At 35.9% G+C, this 11100-nt stretch overlaps 1 long non-coding RNA gene across 1 annotated transcript; it reads left to right on the forward strand.

Moving 5' to 3' along the window:
• Nucleotides 1–483: 483 nt before the first annotated feature.
• On the forward strand, nucleotides 484–846 carry LOC134291120 (uncharacterized). The gene is made up of 2 exons (XR_009998917.1): nucleotides 484–596; nucleotides 813–846. It is a non-coding gene; the product is annotated as an uncharacterized LOC134291120 (long non-coding RNA).
• The last annotated feature ends 10254 nt before the right edge of the window (nucleotides 847–11100 follow it).

Here is an 11100-nt window from a genome sequence, read left to right on the forward strand (position 1 = left end):
CCCCTAGAATAATTTCGGGAGATATCATAGCGGGAATCCTAGGTGAAATTGCTGGAGGAACCTCTGCAGAAATTTCTAGTAAAACACCACCAGGTATCAAGAAACATTCGTATGATTGGTTCCTAGGCACCAATGATGCAAATTATCACCTCACTAGTGCTCATCACAACTCATCAACTGTATATTTATCGCGTGCGATTGAACTGTGCACTGATCAGCGATGACCAGCAGCAAAGAGTTGGCAAAACGAACATGATGTAAATCACAAACGATTTTGCACACATCTGACTGTGCCGCCACACGCTCGACCGAACAGCCGAACCATACCGAATAGGTTGGTTTGCGAAGCTACGGCACGAACGCTCGACACGCACACAGAAGCAACATTCGCATGTACCAAGGGGCCTGCAACTCTAAACTTTCTGAAAAATATACCGCTAGTATCGCAGTAGTATTTCTAGTATTTTTTGTACCATAGCAACCCACGAAACTAAACACATAGCAAACAAAGCGCTTGCGTATGACGAATGTCAACATATCAGTTTTTCTCTTTATAGAAAGTGTTTGAGATGATGAATTAAAAGCAAGTTAATAAGGTAATCCATGCGTTTCGTGAGTTTTAAACTTTGTTTTGAGGATGTTAATATCCTAGATTCAACTAGTACTGTAGAAAATTGATGTCGCTTGGTGGGTTACGTATATGTGCCTCGGTCGAATGCGCATATTCTTTGGATTGAAACAAGTTGTTGATTTGAATAATTAAATATAAAGTAGAGGATCTCCAATATACAAATCTGTACCGTTTTTTCTAGGTTATTAAAGGACTGACGCCCCAGCAAAAACAAACAGGCAGAAGCCGCCCAGGGAAGGTTCTAGCCACTGCTATGATAACTTAACTAACCTGACATGATTAACTGCCTCCATCCATTTATCCGCGAGTGGTATTTGCGACGATGGGTTGGGGGGAAATCAGATCAGTTCCCCCTCGCTCACCGACCGGTGGCGCCAATCGGTTGTATTCCCCAAGAAACGTCAAAATCCCAATCTTTCAGATACACCCATCACCACCATTACCGCTCGCGGATGAGTGGACACTGTCCACTGGACATCCGCAGTACCGCGTTGAATATAAAAGAACGCACATATCTACGAATAAATTACGTTGAAATAAATCGCCTCTAATGCAATTTCAGACTGAAAGATGTTTAATTCTCACGCATCTGCTTCTTATAGAATCAGACACTTTAGCTAGCTTGTATTAAAAAAAACGGAGTGGGACTATTTTGGGTAGTCTATGCAGTAATCAGTAGAGTGAAATGGCGAAAACCGCCAGTTTCTTTAGACTCGAGACGAGACGATCCAAGGGATGACCTAAAACTCGTTGACGTTTTTGCTTTCCTAAGAGCGATTTGCTCCAAAATCATCACAGCAAGCGGCTTGCTTTGATGCTTATAATGCCGTAGTATTCGCTAGTATTCTGTAGTATTTATGTAAACTTAGTAAAGTTTAGAGTTGCAGGCCCCTTGGCATGTACCGATACCATACTAATTAAGCTTCCAGCCAACGATGCTTCGCGATAAGCTGTCGAAAAGCATCGAAAGCGATGGAAAGAGATGCTTGGCTAGAACGCAACGGCTCAACGGTGAAAAGGAAGAGTCAACTATGCTGATCAGTGTTGAGTCCGTTCGTGTGCTACTCGCATGGGAGGTTGATTGAATAAAGCGAGGATGGGTGAAAACGTATTCGTTGTCGAAAGCAAATCGCATCATTTCGCGAATGTTTTCATCAAATAGCAAGCTTGCTAGGCACTTAGTGACCGGGATGAAACTTCAGACATACATATTTTCTATCATTCTAGTTCACTTAGGTGTGAAAACCTGTATTATCATACAAAAAAATCACTTTTTCCAACATGGCCAATTCCAACGACCCTTTTTGATTCCGGAATAACCCCTGGACCCAGGTGGTCATTCCAACAATCCCTAGCAAATCCTCAAACTAGAAGGATATGCCCTTCTTGTGTCAAAATTTGGTTGAAAAATATTGAAAAACAAAAAAGTTATTTGAAGATTTTGTGGCTATATCGGTCTCTTTCTACTCATAGTATAAGGGAGTAGATATCAGAGTGGATAATGAAAATGATAGATATGATAGTATTCGCAAGGTAGCGAACAAGTGTGAAAATTTTATAGAAGGTGAAATTAGGCAAGTAGGCCATATATTGAACGAATACATCGAATGCATGAAACTTCTGCCGTACGACCTGTGCTTTTAAACAGATCGGCTTGGTTGGTAGTTCATACCCAATGTGATTTAGATAAGGTGTGGAGAAAGTCCGCTTTTGCTTGTGTTAGTGAGCCTCAAAATGTAAACAAAATTTGAGGGGAGGGTGGTGACGTCATACGGTTTCATCAACCGATAAACTAGTGTTATCAACATTGTATGTTCCAGAGAAAAAAAAAAATCAACTGCTTTAGCGCTTTTTTCGATTAAAGCAAAATGTATTTCGACATAGAAATTGCTTGCACAAACACGGCAAAATAGCCCCATTCAAGAAATGAGTATTTTAGTTTTTTTCATTAATTTAACAGCACGCCATCCAGAGAACTGCTCATGCACTAGCTTTTCTTTGGTATCGTCTTCGAACCCCAATCATAAGTTGACAATCACACCAGTCATTTTAATATGCATTATTCAGGGGTCCCTATTAATCCGGCTCTAAATTTCGCAAGCTAAAACAAATTAAAATCTCTTAAAGTCAAATATTAATTAAATAAGTAAAACGTTATAAATTACCTGGAAAATTATCATCCACTGCAGTGAAAAATTTTCGTGCTTCTGGTGTTTGGATAACAATGCCTTGGTTACCCCTAGAAACTGCTGCAGAGCTGGCAATGTACGGCACGCTAAAAACCATTATCGCAAATTCGTGTTCGTTCGTGCCAAAAGACTCAAAATTAAAATTAAAGTAAGTCTTTATAATCCGAGATAACTTTCGTTTTATACTTTGAATGATTTTATTTAAATCTGTATTGTAGTGAAGGAGTAAACTGTTGGTGAGAGACTTTCTTTGAAGATAAGATTAATATGGAACGTATTTTTGCTGCTCAGTATAGGTTTTAGTGTAAAAAACTTAGCGTTTAGGAAAAGTTAACAACAAATTGTATGACGTCATATGTTGTCAAACTATAGGGCACTGCATTGTTTTGATTTTGTATGGAATTTTGACGTTTCTTGGCCTTGTTGTTTACAAAATTTCTGTAAGAGTGAAAGAGAAGGAGCGAATTTCATGCAGTGCCCTATAGGGCACTGCACGAAGTTCTCTCCTTCTCTTTCACTCTTACAGAAATTTTGTAAACAACAAGGCCAAGAAACTTCAAAATCCCATACAGAATCAAAACAATGCAGTGCCCTATAAGGGGAAATTAGGGGTTGCTATGTTACAATAAACATTGTGCACTAATACATGCAAAGCCTTGTGTAGTACGTGAAATGATCTCTTCACCTTACTTTTACCACATTGGTTCATACCACCTTACCAAGACTGGCAAAAGTTTCAGGCACCCGACTGCCTATGTGCCTTTACGTGCGTAAAGATTTAACATGTCATGTTAAAGAAACAACTCAAAATGCTAATGTTGTTGCTGGTGCCAGTATAACGGAGTATATATGTCTAGAAGTCTCAAACGGACTTGAACTTTTTTGCTAGCTGTTTACTACAATCCTCCTAACGTTGATTGCTCGGATACTTTACTTCGACATTTTAATGAGTATACAGTTAAATATGAATCTACTGTCTTCTTGTGTGATTTCAATACTGATCTGCTTAAACAAAATAGCAGACAAAGGCGTTTTTTTTACTTATTCGTTTATTTGGAAGGCTCGGGCGCCACATTGGCATAATTGAGCCGAAATCTTTTGTTTTTTACAATGTTTTTACATTTTACAATTTATTACTGCCTTAAAACTACAGTGTATCAAACAATTGTCCGTACAGTAAAGTTTTTGTCAAAACATTTTTTCCATCAAATGTTTATAACTTTTTTATACGTCAATCAAAACTGCTGAAATTTTGACCAATCATGAATCATATATTACTGCTCTATTGGTAAAATTTTGAGCGAGATCGAATAAGTTTTCTGAAAGTTATAGAACTTTTAGTAAAACTTATAAGATTTTTGAACACATTTTTAAAACATTATATCTCAATATGTAGTAGATGAAACTTTTTCAATCTTTTTTGTGTTACAGCTTATACCTAAGGCTTTCATATGCAGCTTCATTTGAGGTTTTTTATTCACTACAAAAAATATGAAAAATTTGCTTATGCAGTTGACGGTATTTAAAAAATCACCATATTTTGAACATATAATCTGCCAAACGTTTTCTACCAATAAAAGTGCATTAACTGAACGAAAAATGCATAGGACCTACTCTTCATATGTTGTTTAGTAGGTCGTGTATAAAAATATTACATTAAGAGAGTTTAAAAATGTTGAAAACACTTGGCACTTTTATTGATCAAAATATGATAAATTTCCAAATAATACTCTGAATATATACAGATTTTTTATATTTTTTGTAGTGAATATAAAACCTCAAACGAAGCTGCATATGAAAGCCTTAGGTATAAGCTGTAACACAAAAAAGATTGAAAAAGTTTCATCGACTACATATTGAGATATAATGTTTTAAAAATGTGTTCAAAAATCCTAAAAGTTTTACTAAAAGTTCTATAACTTTCAGAAAATTTATTCGATCTCGCTCAAAATTTTACCAATGGAGCTGCAATATATGCACGGTGTGTTGAAACAGGATTATTATCGCAGATTGTACGACATTTCCCCGAAAACCAGTTCCCCGAATGAAGTTTTCCCGAAAGTTTTTTCCCCGAATGTACCATTTCCCCGAAAAATGTTTCCCCGAATGTACCATTTCCCCGAATGTACCATTTCCCCGAATGTACCATTTCCCCGAATGTACCGTTTCCCCGGAAAGATTATTGCATATGCCATTTAACATTGACCCAATGCACAACTAGGGGCATCCGGTCTTTAGGACGAAGTACGCTTAGCCAAAGTACGTCACACCAAAGTACGTTAAGCCGAATGGGTTGCGAAGCTGAAATTCATAGGGTAGAATGGGTCAGTAGGCCGTCTTTTTAATTTTCTTCATAAATGATGTTAAAATTTGTTTTCGAAGGCCTAGAAGATGTTTGAGTCCCTTGAGTGTTTTACATTCCTCGAATCTAGGGAATTCTATGGATTCTGGGGTATACTTCCATGATTTTACAATATTCTTTTACCATTTCTCTTTACTCACATCGATGATTTCTTGAAGTTGATGTTATACTGTTACTGAAGAACTGATGATCAACCCAAGTAACATGTTGATAGGCAATTAGTTTTGTAGAGGTTTTGAAAACCTCCATAGATCTTTCTATATATTATTTTGGTTTTATTATGGTTCTAAGAACCTCTTCTAGTGTATTTGACTAAACAATGTTACTTGGAAAGTGATCACTCTGCAAACATTCAATCTGAAAATTTCGCCTCTTTTTATAACACGCAGTTGTTTTTAGTTGTAATATTGCATAGCTTATTGACGGTAGTAATTTATCAAACCACTGACTGTCCCATGACAGATAACCCTTCTTTTTGAAGTCGGCTATTCTTTTGAGTATTGGGTTATATATGATCAAACTGGGTTTTTTCTTGGCTTTCAACTCAATAGTAATGATGCTCTTCCGGCGTAATGATACTTTCGGCCTAATGATTGTTGCCTAATGTACTTCGGCCTGACATACTTCTGCCTAAAGATCCAGCAGCGTCTTTTTGGCTAGATTGATAACCTTTCATTTAATAAAATTTTCCTTCTTTCAAACATAGGCTGTTCTTTCAAGTTGAACTGCTCAATCAATCGTCAGTGATTTGACTGCTGCAATATTTACTATTTTTTTTGTGACCGACTGTTCTAGTAGGTATCTATAGGCGTTATAGTAGAAATCTCCATCAAAGATTCTCCCTTCTTTCATCATACACTGTTCTTTCAAAATATTGCCGGTGGTCTAACTACTAGTATCTTCTGTAGAAATGTCAATTCCAAATGCTATTTCGGTCATGATTGATCCATTGATTTACAAAAACAAACTGAAGAGTGCTTAGCTTCAAATCTGTTTGTCAAACAAATTGAATTACATTGACTTTTGTTTTAAAGCCTGTTAATGCACATTACAATTGTGCTCTTATACTTCCTTCGCTAGCAAGAAAACTTTAAGATTTAAAGTTGAAGTCATCTGGATCATGTGTTTTACAATGACAATGAAAATTTAGTAGATTACTACCACAACCACGATGACCCGTTTTAAAGGTATTATGCGTTTAAAGCTTATGTGACCAACAGGATAAGGGTTAAAGGGCGTTTTCAGCGATTGAACATTGAAAAATAAATAGAAAGAACAGCCTATAAATGAAAGAAGGGAAAATTATGATGAGCGTGTTCTTAATTGAGTGCCATTTATTTTTCAATCAGTATTACAGAAAGGAACGACCCATATTTTAAAAAAGCAAACCTTATTGAAGCATCATGAAGAACATTATATCTCGAAGATATAATGAAGGTAAGAGGGAATGCATAATATCAATGAGATGTGAAAGTTTCTATGATCTTGATATCTTTCTAAAGACTACACATCGGCACACTTTGTACTCAGGCTAACTCTCCGATACTTCGTTTCAATGACTAGTTCAGACAATGGAATTAATCAGGAAAATGGTTAGAAACCAGTTCTAAAATTAGTATTATAAATATTTCGGGGAAACGGTACATTCGGGGAAACGGTTCGTTCGGGGAATCGTTTTTCGGGGAAATAACTTTCGGGGAAACTTCATTCGGGGAACTGGTTTTCGGGGAAATGTCGTACAATCATTATCGCACTTTCATGAACCTAAAATATTTTTTCGTTATAAGTTAGCCTTAGCTGTATATATTAAGATTCTGGAGGTTAAAAAATCTTTCATCGGGGAAAATTAAAATAAATTCGATTTTAGTAGTTTACCACTTTTCTCATATAATATGGTATTACGCAAATCTGATGAACCTAAACTCCGCTAGAAAAAGTCCCCTTTCTAATAGTAAATTTGAATCCATTTAGACAGAAACGAATGCAAAAGACTTTACAACGAGTTTGAATTTGTTTGGCGTTCGTTTAATATGTCCAGCCCACTGCAGTCTGCCCAAAGTCATAAATCGTTAAAGTCCACATTCCTTCCGTTTGTCTGGCACATAGATATTTGTAATGGAGGTAAACAAATACTTCCCATTAGCGCGACTCATACATTTGAGAAAGCACCATGTGACTCATATCATTTGCAGCATATATCCTTCATGTGCTAATTTGCCTGAAATGGCGGGTACAAACTAGTTGCACATACTTTGCATGTCAAATCACATCCTCATGGATATTTGGCTATACTGAGTGTGCGTGACTTATTTGCAAAAGCTCTGTCTCTGATCTGTTGATGACTTTCGTCCATACAAAATCTTAAAATTTTCGAAGACTTATCTCCTTGTTACTTATAAAATGGTATCTTTAGGGGTAAGTGGGCTGTTGACTCTCAAATAACAAAAAGTTGACACAAAATACATAAGATTGGCGTTGTCATATTATGTTAATGCATTCAAAAATGATTATTCATCATTTGGTTTAAAACAAAATACACCCGGGCAAATTGAAACGGGTGGAATAAGATGAAACAGCGGTATAACGTGATATTATCTAGTCATGATAAACAATTTAAATGTCATAACTTTTTTTTAATCAAACAATCATTTGGTCAAGGATTATTATACAAGTGGTATTGAAATCTTTTTCAAAATATCACATGTTTTTATTAAGAATTTACCTTACCGAATGAAACGCATGCCTAATATATGTCAATGTAAATGACATCTTCTAGTATAAGCCTAAAATATATTGGAAACATATCAATTTGCAAGTAGTATGATGAATTTCAATAAGGGGCTGTCCATAAACCACGTGGTCATGAGGAGGGGGGAGGGGTTCGGCCAATGACCATTTTGTATGGACAAATAAAAATTTTTGTATGGACTAATGACCACGCGGGGGGGGGGGGTGGTTGAAAAGTCCCAAAAAAATGACCACGTGGTTTATGGACAGCCCCTAATAGTAGTCTCGTGCAGTGATTTTTTTCTAATTTCGTCTGGGTTATCTGTAGTTTCATTTTATAAGACACTTTGGTCTTGATAAAAACTTCATGGATTTTAATGGTTTCAATATTATGACTGCATAAAATAACTTCTTTTTCCCAAGTAAAGCTCTTTCTTTTTTGCCAAGTGAGTTTGACAACAGATTTAGTATGGGGAGAAATGTCACTTGTCCTTGCAGAGCGTGATAAAAACGAAATAAAAAGGAATACAGGTCGGACTCGATTATCTGGAGTCGGGTTCTGGCGCTTCTCTAAGTAATATCTCGCGTACGGAATGCTGTAAGAAGCTGAAATTTTGACTGATTACTAATCAAAGTTGATTTGGCAAAATGTCAAAATTTCAGCTTCATAGAGCATTCCGTTCCCCAGATATATGTTTGAGAAGCATCCAAATCCGACTCCGGATAATCGAGTCCGACCTGTAGTGATTAAAACGACTAGTCATAAAACTGAAAAAACCACTGCACTGTACTTACAAAGTGGAAACTATCCATTAGAATTGAATTAAAAAGTCACCTGAACATATTCAACATGAACATATCTAAACCTAAGTAAAAAGAAAATAGAGTTTAGAACTTTTCCTTTTAATTGCACTGTGATTTTGTATTCTTTGACATATTCTTAACCAACATGCGAACAAAAGTAGCATGCAAATTTTCACTTGTTAATAAAACATCGAGCCTTGCAAAATCAAAGCACAATATACACGAAAGTTCTTATTATATTCAAAGAGCTATCAGTATTCTACATTGCTAAACTAACTCAAAACAACTTAATTTACAGTTAACATGAATGTTAAAACATACGCGTGATTAAGTCACCATATTTGTTTAATGATTTCGCAATTGAAGCATCTTTCGTGGCCGTGTGATCGTCGTTTAGGTGTATCGTTACATGGTTTGGCATGCAAAGTATGTGCAACTAATACCAACCTTTTCAGGCAAATTAGCACATGAAGAGTATGTGCTGCAAATGGTACAAATCAAATGTATGAGCCGCACTAATGGGAAGTTTTTGTTATCCTCCAGTACAAATATCTATGTATCAGACATATGGAAGGAATGTAGACTTTTATGATTTATGACTTTCGGCAGACTGTAGTGGGCTGGACACATGAAACGAACGCCAAACAAATTTAAACTCGTTGTAAAGACTTTTGCATTCGTTTCTGTCTAAATGGATTCAAATTTACTATTAGAAAGGCGACTATTTCTAGCGGAGTTTAGGTTCATCAGATTTGCGTAATACCATATTATATGAGAAAAGTGGTAAACTACTAAAATCGAATTTATTTTAATTTTCCCCGATAAAAGATTTTTTAACCTCCAGAATCTTAATATATACTGCTAAGGCTAACTTATAATGAAAAAATATTTTAGGTTCATGAAAGTGCGATAATAATCCTGTTTCAACACACCGTGATATGGTTTATGATTGGTCAAAATTTCAGCGGTTTTGATTGACGTATAAAAAAGTTATAAACATTTGAATGAAAAATTATTATGACCAAAAAATTGCTGTACGGACAATTGTTTGATACACTGTATGTTAGTTTGGGAAGCCGAAGTACTCGCGGCTGTTTCGAGGTTAAGGATTGAAGAAAAAAAAATGGGAAGGACGGATTTATGGGTTTAAAACTAAATTATTTGCTAACTTATACTAAAACTTTGATGGGACAAATTGTCCATATCTGTAACGGAACCAAAAAGAAAGGACTTTATCGGTAGAAAACGACAAGAAGAGGACAAACGGAAGGGGGTGACGACAAAGGCGTTTAAATTATGTTATTTCTATTATGGGTTATGTATGTATCAATAACGAACCTACATTCTTCCATCAGTGTGGATGTTCTCTGCTAGATCTCTGTTTAACTGATTCCCCAAATAAAGTGATAAGACATGATCAGATTTCTTTATCTGGAGTTTCACACCACGATATGTTATTTCTATCTTTAGAAATTAGCAGTCCCGGCAAACTTTGTCTTGCCAAGCAGTGGAGGTTTGACAACTGTTGAGGTCATCGCAGCAATGCACTCTAGATTGATTTAATTTTGATCACGCTGAATTTGTTCCTGGTTCATAAAAAAATCAGTATTTTCACAACTTTCATACTTTTTCAAATGATTTTTATAACTTTTTCTGCATATAAACACAGCCACCATGAATACGAATCAAACCCTGCATAAGTCATCCTGATCGGTTCATCCGTTCTTGAGTTTTGTTGCCTCAAAGAAACTTCAAACTCATTTTTATATATGTAGATAGATAGATATAGATAGATAGATTGATTCGATTCGTAACAACAGCATTATTTACTATCGTGACTATGCCAACTTTGATGCGCTTGCTTTGCAAGATGCATTTTATGCCATCAACTGGGCTGAGTATATGTCACTTAACGATCCGGATTCATTACTAACATTTCTGAATAGTAATTTAATTTTCCTTCATGATACATACATACCACTACGATCAACAAAACCAAAGCATAATCCATGGTTTAGCGAAGACATTGAAAGAGCAATCATTTCTAGAGAAATTGCATACCGAAATTAGTTGAGGGACAAATCTCCGGCAAGTCGGCTACAATATACGCGAATCCGCAATAAAGTCAATTTATTAATAAGACAATCCAAAGAAAACTATGAAAAGCGAATTTTGAACATCAATTCTACAAGCAAACAACTATGACACAATGTTAAAAAATTAGGAGTGTCAAAAGGAAAAGTGGATGAACATATTTGTGATGCATCAGCCGAGGACATTAATAACTATTTCTCGTCCAATTTTAGCAATGACAATCCTTCTTATGATTCTTACCCATTGAATTCCAACAGATTTGTTTTTCGTGACCCTGAAAATTACGAAATAGT

The sequence above is a fragment of the Aedes albopictus genome, chromosome 3 (genome assembly GCF_035046485.1).
Source record: "Aedes albopictus strain Foshan chromosome 3, AalbF5, whole genome shotgun sequence".
Taxonomy (NCBI): Eukaryota; Metazoa; Arthropoda; class Insecta; order Diptera; family Culicidae; genus Aedes; species Aedes albopictus.